The sequence below is a fragment of the Chelonia mydas genome, chromosome 2, assembly GCF_015237465.2.
Source record: "Chelonia mydas isolate rCheMyd1 chromosome 2, rCheMyd1.pri.v2, whole genome shotgun sequence".
Classification (NCBI taxonomy): Eukaryota; Metazoa; Chordata; order Testudines; family Cheloniidae; genus Chelonia; species Chelonia mydas.
In genome coordinates, this window is record NC_057850.1 from 83,673,639 (window position 1) to 83,697,371 (window position 23,733).

The 23,733-nt window shown below is 40.2% G+C and overlaps 1 protein-coding gene across 2 annotated transcripts in view; it reads right to left on the bottom strand.

The window, feature by feature from the left end:
* The window catches only part of DLGAP1 (DLG associated protein 1), a 605,986-nt gene that overhangs the window by 479,338 nt on the left and 102,915 nt on the right, over window positions 1-23,733 (bottom strand). The window contains exon 2 of one of the 2 annotated variants that reach the window (XM_043538800.1): window positions 17,252-17,400. The exons of the other annotated variant lie outside the window; for it this stretch is intronic. The gene's annotated coding sequence lies outside the window, so the exon portion shown is untranslated. The remainder of the gene's footprint in view (window positions 1-17,251; window positions 17,401-23,733) is intronic. 2 annotated transcript variants of the gene reach the window in all.

Below are 23,733 nucleotides of genomic sequence, written 5' to 3' on the forward strand. Positions count from 1 at the left end.
TTACTTAATTCTAGTCACAATCAGGAATGGTCTGGTACAGCTAAGTCTCTATCAGCATTTCTAGTATATATCACAAAATCACAGCTGACATGGTTGCATGGAACATCCTCAGTCATCTGGTCTAAAACACACAGGAAGCTACTTGAATTCATTTTTACTGAAACTTGGTGTACATGCTTGTCAACACAGGATCTGATTTTTATTCATTAGCAGCACCATTAAGGTATATGTTTTTCTCTTTTGTAAGTAGTTTGTGTCATATTTTAACAAAAGAGGAAAAAAAGCTGATATTTAACATTTAAGCCATTTCAGACAGTTATCTCTTACTTGACTATGTATATTTTAAAAAATTGAAATATCCAATTTACAACTAATAGTTTTTAAATTATTTATAACACAGTTCTTGTCCATTTAAGGTGATCAATTCCACTTAATGTTTTTTTTAATGGAATTCACCTAAGTTCCTGAAAAAAAAACCAACCCCTGCCACCCACTCTCTGTAAGACATTTTACAAAGATATGACCATATGCATTAAGGCCCCAATTCACCAAAGCATACGCCTAATTTTAAGTCCTTTGACTTAAACATGTGCTTAAATACTAATCAATGGATCTTGAAATAACTTCCTTTACACTACTACAAAGCTGGAACTACGTCCCACATATTAATATCTCCATAGTATGGATTTGACATAAACATGCACATTACACGTTGTGTTTATTGCGTATCAAAAATGTTCTCAGGAGCCTCGGGTATCCTTGTTACACACGTTCCTTTGGACATAACATCAGAGCTATCCTTAATACACCTTCAAATTTGGTGCATTTCAACACAACACACAAGTGCACAGCTAAAATAATTTCCTTTACAATTAACAATCAATGGGAGGCATGTCCTTTGTGTTTTAAATATCTTGCCACCATGATGCTGCTGCTGAGAAAATAAAAGCAAATAGTTACAGTTTATGCAAAATCCTACAATATACACAAACATCAGACATCTAGCAAGAACTATGCCAAGGATATACAGGATCAAAAAAGCTTATAACAACAAGAAAATAGCATATATTCTCATATGCCATAAAAAGAAAGCAGAAGTTAAGTAGTTCCACTGTTCTATAGATATAAGGAAAAAAACACAAATTTTCCAAACCCACTGCAGTATTAAGCACGAAGAGTCAGCAAGCTGAATTTCCTAGCTTTTGTTGGTTTTAGTCACTCAGAAATAAAGATGGTCCTTAAGCTGCAAAGTTTAAGATCTAGATTTCAAACATCCTAAAGTTTGTAGGTATTTGAATCCAGGGTTTTGCCTATTTCCACTCAAGAATCTTCACATTATTGTAAAATGGTTATTTTATTTTCAGTATAAATCAGTTTTGGTCCCAGCTCTCTGTATAACCATTTTTGCAATAACAGCATCACAGAATCTGAAAATGTCTGGATTATGTGATAACCACTCTCCTTTTCTTCTACAATATTTTACTGTTATTGGAATGGAGTCAACCATAGAAGTTTTTGCAGAAATATAGTTGGTAGCTCAGCAATCATTTCTGAAACAGAATTTACAAAGACCAAGTTGAGAAAGTTGGACAGCTACAATAACTGCAAAAATTCTAACTAGAAAGAAATCCTTTACGAGATATTGAACATTTTCATCACATTCATAGAAAGGATTTGAGCTCTAAAATTAAAGCTTACTTCATTGTGGTCTTTTCAAAGATCTCAGTCAGCAAGCTCCTGGAAGAGTCCAGTTATGAAGGGTAACAGCAAATCCAATAAAGACATGAATATAAAACAGACATCATATAATTTTAACTTTCTTCCTAACAGAGAACCAGCACAGGTAAAGGTACATTCCCATTGTGCCTATCCATAGAGTAATTTTCAAATGTCAAAGAATTCTCAATGAATGCTGACAATAGGGAACACTTGTTCAAAGGCTAGCATGGGGCTGAAGTAGGCACAAAGGACCCAGTCCTGCAAAGTGCTTAAGTAGGATAGATGTGGGCAGTCTGAAGAAAGGACTCTATGGATCAGCACTGGAACACCCGTACACAGGGTAAAGGGGATAAAGGACTAGTTTAGGGAAATTAAACAATAAAACATACCACCAAGTTTTGTACTTAACATTTTGTTTGTATGCCATCTGTTTATTATAGATTCATAGATTAACATATTCCTAGACTGCAAGGTCGTAAGGGACCTCTGTGATCATCTAGTCTGACCTCCTGTGTAACAGGCCAAATAATTTCCACAAAATAATTCCTTTTGTATTAGAGCATATCATTAAAAAAATTATCCATCTTGATTTAAAAACTGCCAGTGATTGAGAATCCACCACAACCCTTAGTAAATTGTTCTAATGATTCATTACCCCTCACTGTTAAAAATTTACGTTTATTTCCAGTCTGAATTTATCATGCTTCAACTTCCAGCCATCAAATCTTGTTATATCTTTGTCTGCTAAACTGAAGTGCCCACTACCAAATATTCCTTCTCTGTATAGGTACTTTTAGACTTTGATCCAGCCACCCCTTCACCTTCTCCTTGTTAAGCTAAATAGACTGAGCTCCTTGTATCTATCACTATGAAGCACATTTTCTAATGGTTAAAAAATCATTCTCATGGCTCTTCTCTGAACCCGCTCCAATAAATCAACATCCTCCCTAAATTGTGGAGACCATAACTAGACACAGTATGCCAGCAGAGGTTGCACCAGTGCCAAACACAGAGGTAAAAATATTGTCTGACTTGTCTATTTATAATGTAAATTCTTAAGTGCAGGGAACATCTCCGGCTCTGTGCTTGTACAGCATCTAGCACAATGGGGGCTTCAGTCTCTGAATGGGGCTTACAGAAGCAGCTGTAATTCAAAACCACCATAAACAACAACAACATTAAAGTCAATGGGACTACTCACATGCATCGGTGCTGGAACTAGGGATGCTGCTGCACCCCATAGCTTCAAATGATTTCCATCATAGACAGGGTTTACAGTTTGGTTCCATGGCTCTCAGCACTCCCACCATACACATTGTTCCAGAACCCCTGCTAAGATGCTTCAAGTTTTACACATGTTTAAGTACTTTGCTGGATCAGGACCATGGTCTGGGGTAGACTTGCCAATAATGGGGAGCAGCAGGGTAGACTGCCCTGGTTCCCATTTGCCAGCCTTCAAGAAGGATGTTAAAAAATTGGGAAGGGTTGAGAGAAGAACCACAGGAATGACTGAAGATTGGAAAGCATGCCTTATAATGCAAAACTGCAGGAGCTCAACCTATTTATCTTAACAAAGAGAAGGTGAAGAGGTGTCTTGAACACAGTCTGTAACTACCTGCCTGGGGAGCAAACACTAGGTAATGGGCTGTTCAAGGGAGCAGACAAAGATAACAAGGTCCGATGGCTGGAAGTTGAGACTAGACACATTCAAACTAGAAATAAAGTGCAATTTCTTAACAGTGAGAAAAATTAACCATTGGAACAATTCACTAAGGATTGTGCTGGATTCTCCATCACTAGAAATGTTTAAATCAAGATTGGATATTTTTCTAAAGATCGCCTAAGTCCAGTTTTAAACTGGATAGTCCTGTTTTTCTAATGCTTGGCGCTCTTCCAGAACTGAGAAACAACCAGAAGTGGTCTTGTCTGTTATCAAATGGGTGGGTGCCATATGAAGCATGCTCCACTCTGTCTGCTAAAGTGACCTTGCACACACCGTGCGCATAAAGTCATGCTAGCTGAGGGGGTGTGGCATACTCTCCAAAACTGTGCCTCTCCATGCAGCATCAATTTGCATGCACTGTGACCTCGCACACACCATGCATGCGAGGTCATGCTCGGGGGAGGCGGAGGAGGGGAAACACACCAGCAAGGGCAAGGCCATACCATTTCCAGAAATACCAGAATGTTTGGTATTCCTGGAATCTGAGAGTGGCCACCTTAGTTCTAGTTCAACCACAGCTATGAAGCAGGAATTAATTCAGGGAAGTCCTATGGCTTGTGTTATGCAGGAGATCAGACTAGATGACCACAATGGCTCCTTTTGGCCTTAAAAAAAAAAATTTTGATGAATCTCATCTGGTTGTTGGACTGGTCTACACTTAAAAGTTACGTTGACATCACTACACTGCTATGGTATGTAAGTTTATCACACTATGGAGTGCTGTTGCTAGGCAGATCTAACCACCAGTGTAGGCGCAGCGAGGTCAACAGAAGAATGTTTCAGTCAACCTAGCCACTGTCGCTCAGGAAGGTGGAGTTGCTACAACAATAGAAAAATCCCTTCTGTCACTGTAGGAAGCATCTACACTGAATTTCAATCCCCTTCGACCTGGCCTCCCCTTACCACAACAAAGGTTATCCCAACTACACCTTTCAAGTTCCCCCACTTCTCACCAGGTCATACACTCCTTTATGTTCCTCACCAAGTAACAGAAATTTTTCCATAGATGTTTCACAAATTTTCCAAAATAAAATTTTTGGTAGAAATTTCTAATTTTCTAACTTTTTTGACCAGTATTACAGAGGAAAAAATATTTTGTTAAATGAGATACTGGTTTGAGCTGGTCTTACTATTTACTGAGTACAATTGATTCACCAAGGGTGAAATCCTGACCTCTTTGAAGCCAATGGGATTTCTGCCATTGCCGTCCGTGGGCTCAGTATGGCATTACAAGTTTTCCCCTATATTTTCTGAGTACAAATTGTCCACAAATCACGATTTTTACAAATGTACTTGTTGTCTGAAATTGTCAGAGTACATTTTACAAATAAATTAGAACTCTGGATTGGTCAAAAAATATTTGTAGTGAGTATTCAGTCAGTGATTCTATATTTGCAAGGAATTTATTACTCAATCTTTCTGATTGGTCACTTAAATCATGTAGTGCTGTTCCCATTCCTTGATTAGATGACAAAGTTTTAAACCATATTTCCACTGAAACAAACTTAGTTGCATCATGAAACAATTTTTGTACCTGGATGAGCAATATTTTGGATATGGCCCCAAAATTTACTACTGGCACAAATGTTTGCCAACTAAACCTAGGTATTATGAAGATTCAGGAATAGAGCTGGGCAGAAAATGCTGATTTATTGAAAGAGAAACATTTCTGTGGGGATTTTGATGAATCGTTTGAAGGAAAGCAAGAAGGTTTCTGACGGAAACCTGCCTGGTTTCCTGACACTTACCTACCCACTTGCTTTGCTGGCTGCTCAGCAACCTTCCAGTCAGGGATTTTGGGTGCTGGACTCCCCAAGCTCTCTGGTTCCTAGACAGTTTGCCTGGTGGGCTACTGTGGAGCTGGGGCTCCCAGAAATGTTGTTTCAGAAACACCAAAACATTCCTGCTGAGGGAACGTTTCTAAAGCAAAATATTGCAGAAATTTCATTTTTGAGAAAGTTTTCAAGGTTTTGGCTTTTCTTCTCAGTTTGGGGTCCCCTCAAAATTCTGCATGGAAATGAAATTGTCTTTCAGGCCATCAAGTGTTATAAATGGGCTAAATCACAACCAAGTTTCAAATTCATTTAATTGTTTGTGAATAAGGTTTTACACTATCTGACTAGCTCTGACAGAATTCATTTGTAGAGAATCTGGGCTGCTTTCAAAGGTCAGGCTAGAGGAGTATTTGTTTGGAATAAAGGAGTAAAAAGAAAAAAAATTGTTCAAGAGGCTATTGTATCACTGTGCTGAACCGCAGTACAAATAGAGTTGTTAATATGCTTTTCAATTAGTGTTATCTCATTATATCCCCTCCAACTTCAATTTCCAACTACTTTGCTACACTGTGTTTCATTAATACAGAGGGAGTAAATGGGGGTGATTTAATTATTAATTACAAGAAAGGTACTGTACAAAGAAGAACTGCACAAATTAGATCTTCATTAGTTTATTAAATGCCTTTCACTGAGGTAATCCTGTAGTAGGTTCAATGATTGGAGGTTTTTTCCATTACTTATAATTTACTAATACATAATGGGCTATATGATCTCAGTGCTTAACGCTTCACCAGATGTTTATTTTGTTTTGTTATGTTTAGTGGCGACAACAGATTACAAAGCAATCTCAATAACGTAATTATAGATGAGACAAATGGCTAAATATAGCCAATGCACCTTACAATTTAATTCCCTTTAAATGGCTTATGTTGAGCATAGCAATTAAAAATACTACTATTACAAAAAATAAATAACTATTTTGATAATATGAGTAAGACCAGAAGGACCTATTTCAGTATCATTGTTTATATATTACCCCTTTATTCATTCTGCTGAAACTAAGTCAGTTTTCTTTATCCAGACTGTTTAGTCAACACAAATTGTTATTTGACCCCACCCAAAAAAAAAAGGTTTTGGAAAACTGATATCTTCCCACCTTAACATTTGTATGAAGCAAAAAGAAGTAAATACTAACTAATGTCCTGACACTTCAAAATCCTTGTTCACTCTTTTTCTTGGTTTCTTTTTAACTTGTTTTTGAAAAAAGCTTTGCTTAAGTAACAATGTGGCAGGGTCATGCTTTGCGATCAGCTCAGAGAGGGAGGATGAGAACTGATCGTTACATCAAAGAAAAACAAGAGTCCACAGTGTAATAATCTTCGGTGTAGTTCTATTGGTGTCTCTTCCTGTGATTTATATGATACAAGCTTAGGACCCAGTAGATCTAGACTGGTATATCAGAGACTGCACACTTCCCTTTCAGGGGTATCGAGTGAGGGGATGTGTGTGGGGGGGAAGGCCTGAACAAGATCATCCTAAACAATGGCTACCCCAAAGATCTTAAACTGGAATTGTTCTTATTTCAGGGTGCCTTCTGAAAGCTGGTCCTGTGGAGTGCTTAGCACTTTCGGGGTAAAAATTAGTAAAGTGATATTTACTTACCACCACTCTTTGATTTAAAAGACAATCCGAGAGACTGGCAGATTGGCAATCCTAGAGACTGACACTCTCTGTTTTCCCTCAGACAGGTATACCATGGGCAGCAACAGTGTAAACTTTCATAAAACATCCCACCAATGTACCTCAAACCTGACCAGCTCCGAACAAGAAGGTAGGCTAATTTTTATGAGTGTTCAGTGCCTGCCCACTGTGCTGGGAAAGGAGCCAATTGTGATAGACATATTTTCTGATGTGAATAACTGTCCAACAACTAATGGAGTCAAACCATCAACTCATTTTATTCAGGCTACCTGCACATGATACCAACATTGTCTTGCTTTATTACCAACATTGTGTCGCTTTAATCCAGTGCCCCAGAAATGGAGACTCCATAACCCTCTGAAAGCCCTTGAGGGTATGTCTCAAGTGAAGTTATGATTGTAGACACATGGAAGCTTTAATTTAGCTAGTACGGATAACAGTAATGTTGATATGGCAGCATGTACCTCACCATGGTATAGCCACCAGAGTATAAGCTACTAAGGAGCCTGTTACTCAGTTTGTTAGCCATGCTGCCACATCTACACTACTATTGTTACCCAGGCTAGCTAAATTAAAGCTTGCACATGTATGACTACCTGTGCTACAATCACACCTTATCTTGCAATGTAGACATACCTTAGGCGATCTCTAACCCAATTCCATTATTTTTACACCTTCCATGGGACTGTTAATACATGCTCTGAATGCTATTGTTACTCTGAATGCTATTTAAACAATGATAATATTAAATATTACCAGTACATGTTAAATACACACACAGAAATAGTTGTGCCACAGGGCGTAGCTCCTCTCCCGCCTTCTCCCCACAGAAACTGCAAGGACTGCAGTGGTTGTGCTTTCACTTTATTCTTTTATTTTAAGTTCCCTCTGCCATTTCTACAACAATCCCCGTACAACAGTCTATGTACAGCACCAACAGCACTCTTGAGGGGAAGTGAGGTCTCCCTCCCTTGAGGCCTCCGTGTTTCTGAACTCAACTAGTCCTGGTCTGCCCTCCCTCTCCTCCTGGCACTTCCTTCCTGCCCCTTTATCAGCCTTGGACTGATGGGGTAATTGGCTTTTTTAGACCATCCAGCCGGCCAGCCTGATTGTCTAATGACCCCCCATCAGCTTTCTCAAGGGGAACTGATCACTCAGATGTGAGAGTGCAAACTTACCTGTTTGCTTACCTGCATTCTGTCACAGGCTGCATGATACAAGCTGACCATTGACTCAAGGCTTACATTTTCTGATTTCCAAATGTGATATATCACATTGCAAACCTTCTCTCCATTTTAACTTACACTATAGAACTATAGCTCATAAACCTCTTATCTCCCGGATACCACTGCAGTTAGACCAGACAAATTCATTTAGTTGTGACTCTCAAGCTGTTATCCCCAGTGGTCAGTCCACACTGGAGGAGGGGTTGTAGAACCACTTTACCTACATTTGCCTCTTCCTGCAGTGCAGGAGATAGTGCATAACTTCTAGTGAATGTTGGAAGAGAAGACCATGTTGCTGCCCATAATCAGGGCATTGTGTGCCACAAACACTGCGCAGGCTGAATGTGCTCTACTTGAGCATGCTGTGAATTTGGCGTTACCCCTTTGACAGTCTAACATATTGTGATGGAGGTGGTGATCCATTTCAAGAATCTCTGAGTCATGACTGGTTTGTCTCTCAGATGTTTGGCATAAGAAATAAAGATCTGGGAAGAAACTCAGATATACAGACTGATTCAAGTGGAAGTCTCTTTTTAAGAGAAATTTAGGGTGTGGTCTAAGCTGAAACTTGTTCTTGAAGAAAACTGTATATGGTTATCAGTGACCAATGCATTCAGTTCTCTATTCTCCTAGGAGAGTAGGCGATGGCCACTCAGAAAGCTACCTTCACTGACAGATGTAGGAGCAAGCATGGTGCTGGGGCCTCAAGAGGAAGATCCATAAGAACGTACAACACTAAAATTCAAATCCCAAGAAGAAGTTGGATATCTATCTAGAACTTTCAAGAATCTGGTCATAATAGGGTTAATGAACACAGTCTACCCATCTATAGGTTGAAACGCTGAGATGCACCCGAATAGAGCTGATGGCTAGATCTGATTCCTCAAGGTGCAACAGATCACCCAAGATTGTTTGACTCTTAATCTGAGCCAAGGACACATTATGGGAAGTTGCCCAGATAGAGAAATGCTTCCACTTACTCAGGCAAGTAGCTCTTGTGGAAGGTTTTCTGCTATTAAGGAGAGCATTCTTGACTGCTACTGAACACAGTGTACCTTTGCATTCAACCATTGATCAATCATGATGTGAGATGCAGCCCTTGAGGATTCAGGTGCAGCACAGGATCCTGGCTCTGTGTCATGAAGTCTCTGGTTACTGGTAACAACAAGGGATCGAGTAGATAATTTTTACAGAACTGAATACCAAGTCTGCCTTGGCCAGGCTGGAGCTATAAAGGATCATTCTGCCAGTCTTGTTTGAGCTTGAGGATGACCCTGGGAATGAGGGATACTGGTGAGTATACATACAGCAGACCGTAGTCCCATGGCAATAGAAAAGCGTCTGATATTGGTCCAAGGTCCAAGCAGCCCAGGAACAGATCCAGGAACATTTCCTGTACTGCCCAGCTGCAAACAGATCCACCAATAATAGAAAAACCCCCATGTATGTGTTTAAATTGAAGGATCTGCTCAGACAGTCCACCAGGCCATTTTGAACCCCAGCAAGTGAGATAACCTGAGTGTGACCGACCTCTGAATGCACAAATTCTGCAACTTGACTGCCTCCTGACGGAGACTGTCTGACCTGGTACCCTCTTGCTTGTTCACATAAGACAATGCTGTGATGTTGTCAGCAAATAATTGGACAGTTTTGCTCTGAATGTAAAGAAGGAACAGCCAAAATGCCTGGAATATTGCATGCAACTCAAATACATTTATGTGTAACTTGCCCTCGTGGGCAGTCCACAAACCTGGCTGTGGAATCTGTGGCATCCAAAAAAGCCTGCAGAGCTGACTGAGACACGAGGCAGCCCTGGGTGATGAGTGATTGCAATTGTTCTCCGGAACCCTCTGGCAGCTTGCTTGCAATGAGACATTGCCTCCCAGTTAGAGAGGTCAGACCTTGAGACAACAGAGTATTATAGTTGGTGATCCAGAGTTGTAATCTTACTGCAGAATATTTTTTTCTACCAAACGTTTGAGCTTTTGGGAATCTTTATTTTTGGGGGTAGCCCTAGCCCAGCCCTGCCAACTCCTCTCATTCACCATGGCCACTACTAATAAGCTAGGTGTGGGATGTAAATAAAACTGCTCAAACCCTTGGGACAGAAGCTGGTATTTATGTTCCATTCATCTGGCCATAGGTGGAATGAAGGAAGGATTTTGCCACAGTGTTTTGGCTGGCTGCATAAGGGCCTCATTGATAGGCAGGGCTACCACTCCTACCATGACAGGATGAAGACTGTCAGTCAGCTTGTGGGTATTCTCCATCACTAGCCCCACTTGAATGCCCAGAGAAGCTGCCATTCTCCTGAAGAGCTTCTGAAATGCCTTAAAGTCAGAGATGCATGATGAGGAGGATGCATAAGGGGGAGGCAAAGGAGTTAGCTCTCAAGGCTGTTCTTGTGGTAACAGGGCAGGTTGCAACTCCAGAGCAGAGCAGGTAAATCCTTAGCTTGCGGTTCTGAAGGCTGATTGGTATCAACCATCACAGTCTCCTGGTACTGGCAGGAGATAGCTCCCTTCTGGGGGATCAACTCATCTGAGGTATTGGCAATATAGAGCTGGATGCTGGAGGCATCCTAAAGGGCAACCAACAGGGCCATTGATGGGGCTAGAACAGTACCGGGACCCCAGGAATATCTGGCCCAAGCATCCCAATCCCTGGTTAAGCTCTTCTCAAACCCATGCTGATAAGTGTGGGAAGTGGATTGGGAGGAAACTCTAGACTCCCAGTATTGAGATACTCAACAGCCTACCTCAGAGTCTGATGAAGACACAGAGTATTCTGAGATCTGTGGTGGTGCAGTACTGGAAGGGGACCTCAGTGACTGAGATCTAGATCTGCAACAGGGATGTGGCACTAGAGAAAGTATGGGCAGCTTCCTAGCCACCAGTCACATGCAGTGTGGAGGAACTGGTTCTGGACCAGAAGAAATGGAAGGAGGTGGTACCAAGCCCAAAGCTGGTGACCCCAGAATAGAGTGTTCCTGTGCAGATGATCTCAGTATCTGTGCCGCCGAGAGTCTTCGACCTGAAGCAATAGTGAAGGTGATACAACAGGCATAACAAGTCCCTGGGCACAGCAAAAACCTCTGGCATAGTCAGTTCAGATATGGGTGGCTGTCCCGCAGTGATTTGGGATGACTGCTCCACTGCGGCTGAAGAGGTAGCCAGTCTTGCCAGTCCTTGGGAGGACTGATGCACTGATGTCTCAGGTGTCTCTGTATGAGCCTGTACCAGGGAGCAGCAAGCCAAAGGGCTCGTGCTACCATCAGTACCTGAACAATCTTCTGTAGAGGAGTCTTGCACTCTGGACTCTGAAGAGCCCAATGCCACCTTCTTCTTGTGTTTCTGGGGCCAGGACTGTTCTGAAGTCTTGGGCCTCAAAGAAGACAGTGACAGTGACAGGGATCTCCCACATCTCCTGTCTGCAGAAAAGCTGGGCGGAGCACTTCGGGAAGGAATCAAAGAACCTCCCATGGATAACCAATGGGGTTCCAACTCCAGCCTAAGGGCAGTCTCAACCAAGATGTAACGGAGACGCTCCTCCCTCAACTTCCTTCTCCTGGTCTTGATTCCATGACAACTAGGCTAATGGACAAACTGATCTTACACAACCCTCACACAAGCACTTGAGACAGTGCAACTGAGGGCCACTGACTGGCACAGTCTCTCTGCAGCCTGAGTAAATTTGAAATCTGGGGACCGTAGTCAGGATCCCCCAGTACTGGGTGGGGCACAATGACCCTCCTGGCTGGAAAATACTACTAAGAACTAAAGTTTGAAATAAAATAAAAAATAAAGGAAGAGAATAAAAAATGTAAGCATCAAGCGACTAAAAAAAGTACCACTAGGTAAAGCATGTGGGTGATACGCTTTTTGTTCATACATCTCTACAGTGCCATCGCGTGGATGATATGTTTTTTGTTCACACACCTCTACAGACATATGCAAGCCCTCAAAGAACAATTACCAGAAATCCTGAATAGCTTGATTAGCGTGGTCCAGCTGAGCCCTGTCACAAGAACATTAAAAAAAAGCTGCTTCTTTAACAAGAATCAACGCCCGACAAATTAATACTCTTTGGGGTGAGGGACTCCCTCCTCCAAGCGCTAAGTAGAATAGGAGATCTGTTTCACATTTCCCAGTTAAACTGTTGCAGCTTGAAAGTGAACACCGAATATCTTCTCGAAACAAGCAAAGAGCACCTGTCTGCACAGTTTTTTATCAGTGAAATTTTAGAATAAATCCTCCTTATTTATTTCACAGGAAAGGTACTATTTATATCTATCACATTCTCAAGAAAAGCCATGGGCTACACATCAGTCAGATAGGAAACAAAATCGTTCCAAGAAATATCTTACTTTAATAACTTCTTTAAAATTGCTGGTAAAGTCTGCAAACTTGTCATTCCACTTACAACCAATGGTTGGCATCACTTGCGCTAATTTGTTTATCATATGAAAAAGTTCTGCTCTGCAACTAAAAAGGTACAAACCAAACTCTGTAACAACCCTACAGCAAAGAGGAACAGAAATTAAATCCTCATTTTAAGGCTCGCTGGCCAAGCCAATAATATTGATATTCTAATGGCTGTAACAACATGATGTAAATCTTTCCTAAATTATCTTTTATTCACAAAATGAGCTTCTCATTTTAATTTTGTTATTCAGACATCTAACATCACTTTGGTATTAAGGTATTAGCATGCTACCTTTTTATACTATCCACTGTCAGACTTGGCAGGTACTGGCCTACACTTGTTACACATAAAATGAGCATTTTCCCCATTTTTAAATATATACAACTTCATACAGGGAGACTTACAATAAAGATATTATGTAGTCAAAATGCGGGATTAAAAGACAACTTCTTCCCGCACAGCTTTTTCCAAAGCTGAGAAAAATCAGAAATTTTTCTAACAGAGGCAATGTTTCACACCAGATGTCAACATATATTAAATAAGAGAAATGAAACAACAGAAGTCATACTAAAGGAGTCAAGGAAGTATTTATTTGTTGGAATGTGGTAAATAGGCAATCTTATCTGCTCACTCTTTGTATATCATTGTCTCTCTCCTGTATTTTAATTTACACTATTTAAAAATCTGTCAACTACCATACTTTAATAATCACACATGGCTGTTTGCACTTCCCCTCCCCTCCCCCATGGCTGTTTGCACTTCCCCTCCCCTCCCCCATCCACCCTGGGAATTTCCTACTTGTCTAGATTCACTGAGGTTGTGTTTAATAGTTTTTTTAAAATATAAAACAAAAAAGGGCCATAAATAATTTTTAGCACCGAAATAATAGTTTCTTTATGGGAGACTAATCCATAAGAATAAACTATTCTTAATCAGAGAGAGAGAGAGAGAGAGAGAGTGTCAATCAGAATAAATTTTACATGTGTCTGAGGTCACACAGGAAGTCTGTGACAGAGTGGAAATGTGTTCACTCAAAATACTGTGCTGTTCTTTCCTGCCAAATACTAGTGATACTTTCCTTTAAATACTCCCCATTATGTAAATTATTTTGAGCAATGTGGCAGCATCCTTATGTATCCCCTTTCATCCGCAGATGACCCCTCTGCTCCAGATAATAGCAAACTGACAGCTCTCTCTAACCACACAACATATACATCTTCTGAACTCAAAAGGTAGGCCTCCCCCACCCTTTTCAAAGAGAACAAAAACATCTAACATTGCTCTGCAGCAGAATATTCTGGCCTCTGACTAGATGAAGGTCTTGGTGGTGAAGACAATTTTATTCTGGTACTAATTTGATTACTAGGCCCTTGTTGTTTAGGCCTAAACATGCCTGGTCAAACTGACATATTTCCTTCCTTTGCTACCATTACACCTTATTTTGTGCTGATCAGAAGCAGTGTTCCCAACTCTTGCAATTTCACCATGAGTCTTATGACGTTTTCCGAAACCTCCACCATCTAGAATCACGTCATTAGGGGAGTATCTCAGCTTACATTTTAAAAAAATGAAAATGTTTCTAGCTCTCATGGTTGTGGAGAAAAGCTGGAGCACGTGAATCCTGAAGGGTCAAAATCCAAGAGGCAAATGAACAGGATTCAGATTTTTTTTTTAAATCGCATCATTTTTAATCCAAATTTATTATAGGGGGAGGGGCTGACTCATAATTTTTTACTGACTCTAGCAATACTATAACAGTGAAGGCAGCTAATGAACATTATGCAGGGCACTGCTTATTAACACAAAAGGGAGAAAGTTTTCTCAAAACCTCTCACCATGGCCAAGAAGCAGTTACATGAATCAGAAAGGGTCTGACTGCAGCTTTCGCAATGAGGATGTACTGTACACTCACAACTACACTGTGTCCAAGGCTGCAGTGATGGCAGACAATTACACACCAGTAAATGGAATGTTACTATTGGTATGTTTATATGGCAACTACTCCCTGGCCCTCCTGGCGACTTGCTCCTGGCGGGAAGAGAGGCACATCTCTGGCACAGCCTCGATGCTCCAAAGAGCAGCAATCTAGGAAGCCTAATGCAAACTGTGCAAGGAGGGGGGCCCTGAGGGTGAAGTGCCTACTTCTTCCTGTTCCCTTGTGAGGAAGAGTAGGACCAGTGCACCATCTGGCCCAAAATAACCTTTCAGTAAAATCTGAACAAATACATTCAAATAAGTGACAAGCAGAACGAGACGCTGAACTCTCAAGTATACGATTTGCTATGATGTGTCCACTCAGCTCTATTCATTACCATAGGTCACAACTGTTCACACTTTCGGTCATGTCATGGGGGAGAAAACAGGCTGAAAATATATGCACTCTAAACAAAACAGGCTTCCAGTGACACTAGCAGTGTTGACTCCTGGAGACGCAGACCAGCTGCTGTTCTTTTAACCACTCCCAGTCCAATGCTCTTAGCTTGCGCTTCCTCTTATATGCTCCAGCTGGCCTCCTGAAAGGCCCACAGGGTTCAGGTGTTTCATGTTCCAGCTGTTAGCCCTTGCCTCACCGGCCTGGAGCCCCACAGCTTTCAAACTGCCACCGATCTCCTGCCTCTCCCAAGACCCAGACAGCTAGTGTACCCTACCATACAGCATATAACAAAATTCCTACAATTGCGACGTAGTGTATATTTATTGCATGTCTAAGAGAGGGGTTTGGGCAGATGCTGCTATAGGTAGAACAGAACGAATAATGAAAATATTTATTAAGAAGCTTCCCTGATTAAACCATTCAATGAAAATGTTCATGAATTATTCACCCATCTCTATAAGCCGAGAAAATAATGAGCAAAATATCTGAATAATTTATTTGAATAATATCAGAAAATTCAATGAATAAATTATTCAAGATTGTTCAACTACTTCCAGCTATATGCATACAAAAGGTACTAGGCCATACTGCAGGTTTCTCCTAGATATATTTTATTCTTCATTTGAAAATTTCGTATTGTTCATTATGTTCCAAATCCAGGCCACTGCAATTGGATGCATGCATGCAGATCACTTTTCAGCTAAGATGATATGAAATCACCCTTGTTTAATGTTTTGGACACTCCTGAGTATTGTATGACTACGACAATAAGTACCTGGCCTCCAGAAACCAAAAGCATCACTTTTCCAGGACAAATTGAGTTTCCCCCAGACCAAAGAGTGAGATTCACAATGAATGCAGATTCCTTAATATAGGCTTTGCTAATGGCACAATTCTGGAACCCGGGATTGCAGTAAGCAGACTGTCTTTAAAAACAAATACGCATATTTTCCTTTTTGGTATTCTGTATAATACAAGTGTATGGCAAGCTGTCAGTTGTATTCAGATTTAGCACCTAGAAACTATAGTGATGTAGTCCTTAGAAATGCTTAAAATAGATTAGATAGACTGATTACATATTCCTTAAAATTATAGTGAAAGCACTACAGCGTCTCTAAATTATGCCACTAAAAATCAGAGTTAGAAGTTACATAAATCTAAGGTTGCTATAAATTGCCTCTTGTTGAAAGTTATATAAAACATTCTGAAATCTGTCATATTCCACCTCTTCTGGATTTTTTAAAAATATCTCTCAGAGGTAGATCTGCTCAGAGTTCTTTAAGGGTAAAATTGCATCAGGAGCAACACCACTGAATGTTAGGCTCCATTTTGCATTTAAAGCAGATGTTCAACCTCTTTGTTTCCTATGGGGGGAAAAGTGTAAATCTGGTGCAGAAACCCTGAGTAACGCTTGATTGTTTTTTAAAGAAACTGAACTATTTTCAAGCAAACCTCTTAATTAGTTTCCAAATTCTAATAAATTAAAATTAGCCTAAAAAAGATCACATTCAGAGTCTCATAACTACTTGGGTTCTACTAGCGTAAAAATACAAACTGTTGGAATTTTAAAAATTGTACATTGTGAGAATTCGGAAGTCTGTCAGAGGGTAAGACTTTTTTGCTCATTATCAAAATATTGTTAGCATTATTCATTATAACTGAATCCTTACATGTTGTGGGTAGCCACCAGAAAACGTGGTTTATGTTGACTACTTCTGTTCATTGACCTGGCAATGCAGAACAGTTTGGGGGGTGGTGCAAGATTCTTTTTTGTTATAGGACTCCAATAACATTCCCAGCATCTGAAAGGTGGGGATTAACTCGATGCAAGGCAATGGGTTTTTCTAATCCTGGGCATTCACGTTTCATTTCAGAAGATCTTTGTCAAAGCAACAGCTTCTGTAACGGCTCCTTTGTCAAAGATTTCGATCTCTGTGAAACTGTTCAGATGCCTTAGGACTGGCCAAGTCAAAGTACGATGGTTCCATAGCAGACAGAGATTCAGAAGAGTACATCTCCAACCACTGCTCACCACTGTCTGTTTGCTTACTACTCTATACCTCTTGAAAAACACTGACTAAAGCCAACAGCCTTCCACTGCAAGGAGCACAAATATGAGGCATCTACCATTTGTCTTCAAGAGCTGTTTTCTACCTAGAAAAATATCAGAGAGCAGAAACAATCCTTTTTTAGTTAGAATCCTGGAATTAGCCAGTCTGATTAACTACTCCTCAGAGTGAGAATTAGGAGGTCTGAATGAGGAAGAAGGGTGGGGGGTACACCCGAGCTCCTGCTGCAATTGGGTTACCTTTCATGCCGTTTGTACAGAAGCCTTTTTTCAAGAAGCTTGAACTGATTGTTGGGGCACCATTGTTGGTTACTTGTATCCACAAAGATAAATGATGGCTCTTTGAAATCCTGAACAATGTGACTCTTGCGATTTCCTAGGAACTTTGTCTGCCAAAGGAATAAAAGAAAAAAGACAAACAAATATAAGTCAACTGAAGAGCTACAGATTTTAGATTAATAAAATCTTATTTGAAACTATGAAAAGAAGCCCTTGAGATATATATAATTCCTCATTACAGAAGAATATTTCTTGAAAAGTAATTAAGACTTTCTAATTAACTAGCAAAGCAGGAGACACTTGTGAAAGCTGAATGATGCACTTAATCGTACACTTTCATTCCCGGCTGACATTAAGAATCTATTTGACTGTATCTAGGTGTTTATATTATACGCATCATATGGTATCTAGCCATTTCACTAACAAAGCCCTTATTTGTTACCCTTACAAATAATAAAAAAGGTGGTAGGATTCTTAGTGAACGGTATGGAGATGGAGACGACAGGTGTATCTATGAAGCAATAGAAAGATTAGGAATAATGCCTTTCATTGAAAAGGAAGAGATTAGCAGGTGCACATCTCTAGAACTGCAACTAATAACTTTGTACAAAGGCTCCTGAAAAACTAGGAAGAGCAAGGTAGCACATTACTGTTAGACACCACTGAATACTGCCAAAATCATATGGTATTGCCAAGAACATCCATAAACTGAGTTCAATACACAGCAAAGCAGACAGCAGGTAGGGTAGGAAAACCACAGTGAAACGAATCAGCTATCCATCATTGACCAGCCAAGTTGTTAAAATCAGCAGATGCTGCAAAGCATTTGATTAACTGAAGCTGCACATAAAAAGGGATAGTTTGTCTGTAATAATTCTGTCTTCTAAAGAACAGCTAGCCCTCCCTCCCTCCCCTTCCAAAAATCATTCCCTCTTTCTCCAGTCTATTCATTGCTCAATCTGTGTTACACATTCCACACTGACAGCAGCTGACTGCAGTGGATAAATTTCTTTCTTTCATACTTCATTCATTAGTTGGGATATTTCTTCCTTTGCTGATGGCATACTCAACACATTTTAAACAACCATATAATATAGATATTTAGGTTTCCTGTCAGATTTTTTAAAATTGCTAATAATCACTGCAGGAATGGAAGAAACAAAGAGCAATTTGGATAAATTTTTAGCTGCAGCATCCAGCAACTCAAAGTAATGGGCTTTGATAAAAGAAGAATAATTATAGCATTTAAAATTCTTCCTAATGGCATGGATAATCCATGGCAGTTTCCTGTTCTTGGTCCAACTTAGATAAGAGGACATAAATAGAAACAATGTAAATATGAAAGGAAAGTTAATGAAAACAGACCCAATATCAAGAGGCACAAAGAAACTAGCAATTCATATCAGCGTGTGAGAGAGAAGGCTCGTGCAATACGATTTCCTCACCCATCTCCCTGCGCCAAAAAGTTTGTAGCCAAAGAGAGCACTTGCTTCAGAATCTCTAAACTTTGAACTAGTCCAGGCAGAACTCACGACATTTTCATCCATAACTACAAGAATTCTTAAATATTTCATAGCATGAACCAAAGATAGGGCCACAAATCATCTCCTTTCCCCCATATAATATCCTTAAGGCAACTACAGTAGTTGCTTACATGGAAAAATAATATCAGGAAAGTAGTAAGTGTGTATTTATCTGTCTTTCATATGACTTAGTGGCTTGAAAGAAGAATCAGGACCATATGACCAGCCACCTCTCTGTAAACCACCACCAAGTACTCCACAAACCATAGTTTGAGAACCTCTCCCTACTACATTCTGGGCTGCTTAGTTTTACCCTCATAACCACCTTCTCCGATTGATAATCCAAATACACAATGTATCTATGTAAAAAAAGAGACCTGACATTTCTGGTAAAGGTATCTCTTACAGCTATTCTCCTGTCTCCTTCAAAAAAAGAAAATAATAATTCACCACGTTCATTTTCAATGAAAGGCAATATTCCTAAACTTTCTATTGCTTCATAGATACACCTGTGCTCTCCATCTCCATACACTTTTGCTCATCCCATAAAAATAAAAGGGAGTTACACAGTTTTCACACACATGAATTTCTTCCGATCAAATGATCAAGTGTCCCATTTCCATTTACACCAGAGGCAAAGGTGGAGGTTTTTTTATTTGTTGTTTTAACAGCAAACATGGCAGCATTGCACTGTTTCCAAAAGTGCATTTTTAAAAGTTTTCTGAATAAACAACCCAAAAATGAAGTTGTCATAAATATAAAGGGAAGGGTAAACGCCTTTAAAAATCCCTCCTGGCCAGAGGAAAAACCGTTTCACCTCTACGGGTTAAGAAGCTAAGATAACCTCGCTGGCACCTGACCAAAATGACCAATGAGGAGACAAGATACTTTCAAAAGCTAGGGGGAGGGAGAAACAAAGCCTCTCTCTCTGTGTCTGTGTGATGCTACTGCCGGGGTCAGAACAGGAATGGGGTCTTAGAACTTAGTGAGTAATCTAGCTAGATATGCGCTAGATTCTGATTCCTTTAAATGGCTGAGAAAATAAGCTGTGCTGAATGGAATGTAGATTCCTGTTTTTGTGTCTTTTTGTAACTTAAGGTTTTGCCTAGAGGGATTCTCTATGTTTTGAATCTAATTACCCTGTAAGGTGTTTACCATCCTTATTTTACAGAGGTGATTCTTTTACTTTTTCTTCCATTAAAATTCTCTTTTAAGAACCTGATTGCTTTTTCATTGTTCTTAAGATCCAAGGGTTTGGGTCTGTGTTCACCTATGCAAATTGGTGAGGATTTTTATCAAACCTTCCCCAGGAAAGGGAGTGTAAGGGTTCGGAGGATTTTGGTGAGAAAGACGTTTCCAAACGGACTCTTTCCCAGTAATATACCGGTTAGACGTTTGGTGCTGGCAGCGATGAAGTACAAGGGCAAAAGGTAAAATAGTTTGTACTTTGGGGAAGTTTTAACTTAAGCTGGTAAAGGTAAGCTTAGGAGGTTTTCATGCAGGTCCCCACATCTGTACCCTAGAGTTCAGAGTGGGGAAGGAACCTTGACAGAAGTTAACAGGAATTTTCAGTCAATCACAAGTATTTCAGCTCACTGCACATTTCTAGTTGTGCAACTGCCTGGAAGCACATCAGCAAAGTGAACTTGATCAGCAAAGATGCTACTGCTGAGTGTAAAACTTAAGCAAATAAAGTTGCATTTCACTTTGGAGTTTTGTTCTTAACATAAGCTACAGTACCACAAATCATGAACAACAGACCCATAAAAGCAATTCATGAGATACGGGACTTTTCTATGGACATAAGGAGCTTAGTGACACCTGGCCCCACTGAAGTCAATAGAACAATTCCCATCCACTCCAATGAGGCAGGATTTCACCCTTTATCTTTAAAAGCAGTCCCCGATGAGATTTCATTCAACATCAAAACATCTTGAGGAAGCACTCCTGTTTCATCCAACAGACTGGGCCACATGTAGAGAATACTGATGGGCCAGACTGCGTAAGTCTTCTTTGTGAATGTACAATTGAGGCTAGAGGGGTCAGGAGTTCCTTTTTCTTGTGTCTCTGTATAGCAGTTGGGCCTCCTGGCCTCCCTGGAGCATAGAGATTGTTCCCTCCATGCATCTTCTGGGGACCAAAAAACCCAAAGGGAAGGGTTTGGCCACGTCACTGCCTTTTCCACAATTCACCCAGCTGAGCTGGCCAGTTGTGCTGAGGGAGTATGCTACACCTTCTGAAGAACTGTGGCGGTGAGTGTGTGTCCTCTGCATACCAGTTAGCACCAGGAGAAATTTTCTGACACTTGATTCTTTCTGGGAAGGGAGGACTCTGCACAGTTCATAGCTCCAGGTTCTGCCTAAATGGAACAACAGAGTCTGATCTAATTATTTAAATGGCATATGTGGCTTTCCTGCAATCAGTGGCAGATGCAGCAAGCATTACACCATGATCATAGATGGAATCTCCATTAAAGGAAGGATGCAGAAATAATTACACAACTGCACATACTATGTACTGTCTGGGCAGCAGGCACACATTTCCTTAAATCACACAGCGATTTCTGAATCAGTTATATTCAGATGTTCGGGAGAATTTAAGGACTTTGTCAGAAAAATTCTGAACACACAAAGCAAGCACCCCAGTCTGAGACAAGTGAAAATTCAACTTTGAGTTATATAGAATTTGTCTTTTCATTCTATTCTCACAGAAAATGTGTTATGAATTTTCCAGTAAAAACACAGCTACAGATTCAAGTTCTATTTTACATTCATAATAGAAAAACAATCTATTTGAACAGAATACCATACAGCTGTAGTTATTTGTCACTTCTTGATTGTATTTCTCTTGCTAAATCAGTCACTATGAAGATATGAATCTCCATAATAATACTAGAACCAAAACACATATCCATAGGAACGAAGTCAAAAGTCAATGGGAGGCTGGGTTAATTTTGTGATAAAACAGATTATCTAATCACATAACAATCCATAAAGAGCACACAGAAAGCCTACTCTGAGCATATTTGTAACAGCTTAGCTGTAAATAATTTGTTAGTTTATGACTCACAGAGTGGTAAACTCGAAAACTTTGAGGCTGTTCTGCAAATGGTTTAACAAGAGTAAACAGAGGAGAGGCGAGCAGCTACCACACACAGATTTATATTTTCAACATTAATGAATATGATGAAAATACTTGCGCCATGGTATCAGTTTATGCATAGATTTGAGACCGATTCTTTCCTTGGACATGCATATACACATGCATTCTTGTCTAGAGTTGGTGCAAAACGCTACCAAATCAGATTGGTAACATCTTATACCTCTTTGCCCAGGTATAACTACACAAGACACAAGGCAGCAGCAAATCAGCCCCCTACTGTATATATCTATATTTAAGAACTGCAACGGACACAGTACAATGTATCATAACCTGCAATAGCACAGCAGCAATTATAGTTGTGAGTTTTAGGGTTACGTTTCTGTAGTGTTTAAAAGCTCGTTCATAATATCCACACTTTAAAAATGTGTTTCTGTATTTCTACAGTTCTTTTTTGACTATATCCTCATCGCTCATGATACCAATTTAAAGAGCTGTTTCCAGTGCATTCCATTCTGTGCAGCACAGATGCCACTGTTTATGGCTACTTTGCGAAGAACTTTTGGGACTCTCTCTCTCTCTCTCTCCTCCTAGCAATCAAGGTCCCACACCTGCAATAAACTCCATCTGAGCAGACCCCTGAGCCTGCATGGAACCGCATTAACTTCAGTGGGGGTACACCGTTCCCGAGCTCATGACAATATCAGGGCTGAGGCAGCATTTCATTTGCAATTGTGACTCAGTGTCAAAACGTAATTCAGAAAAAGTCACGACAGTGACAAGACTTATGTAGGCACAACAATTCCAACCCACCTGAAAATGCCACAAATTGATTGACAAAAATCTATTCAAGGCTCATGGCGCCTGTCATTGAAATGCAGCCCTCCTATAAGGTGGAAGGCAGCAGCAGTTTATTAACACGCAGCAGTACCACACGCCATAGTTCAGAACCAATAGTAAAGAGTATTTAGGAGAAATTTAGATATCCGGAATTTGAACTGAGCCAGGAAGTAAGGGGCCTCCTACCATTTGAATTATTATGTAATGACCATAAGTGAACAGGAAATCAGCTTTATGGCTCATCCAGATAATAGCTGTAATGTCCCTAACACCTAGTTTGGGAATGGTTCAGTAGTGATTCAGAGGAAAGAATACTACCGGCTGAATCACCAACACAATTACCTGCAGCATCTGTGTTTTCCTTTGAGGTCTCTCATCTAACTAGCAACTAGGGTGGACCCTGCTTAATGGATGAGATTTAGCAAAGTAACAGCCTTAGGTGCTATTTCTGTAGAAAAAACGTAGCAAATTAAACTGGCTGTTTTATATCTGTACTGGAGAGATGTCATTCCAAGAAAACATTAAGCCACACAAATAGGAAACGTTTCATTAGCATTTACAGACTGAAACTTCCTCAGGTGCAATTTGAGGAGGTCCTAAAAATCTGCAGTTCAATCTACCGCTTTCAGTCACTTCATAGACTAATCTGAGATTCCCTCTCCACTAAATCTGCAAATTAAAAACTCTTTCAGGACAGATGTCCTGATTAATAGTTTATAATGCCTACATTCTCTGTTGGATAAAATATTTCTTGCTCAAAACTAATAGTTTCTGTCTGGATGCTGGCAATTTCAGCATCAAGAGAATGAATCACCACTGCTTGCTACTGCCACTCACACTGCAGGCATGATTTCTTATCCTCCACAGTCAGCTGTGAATTACATCAGTGAATGGGCTTTTCTGACGCAAACAGCTCATAGGTTGTCCAATATACCTGCCAAAAAGACCAGTGCATTTTCACAGACGTCAGATTACTTTTTA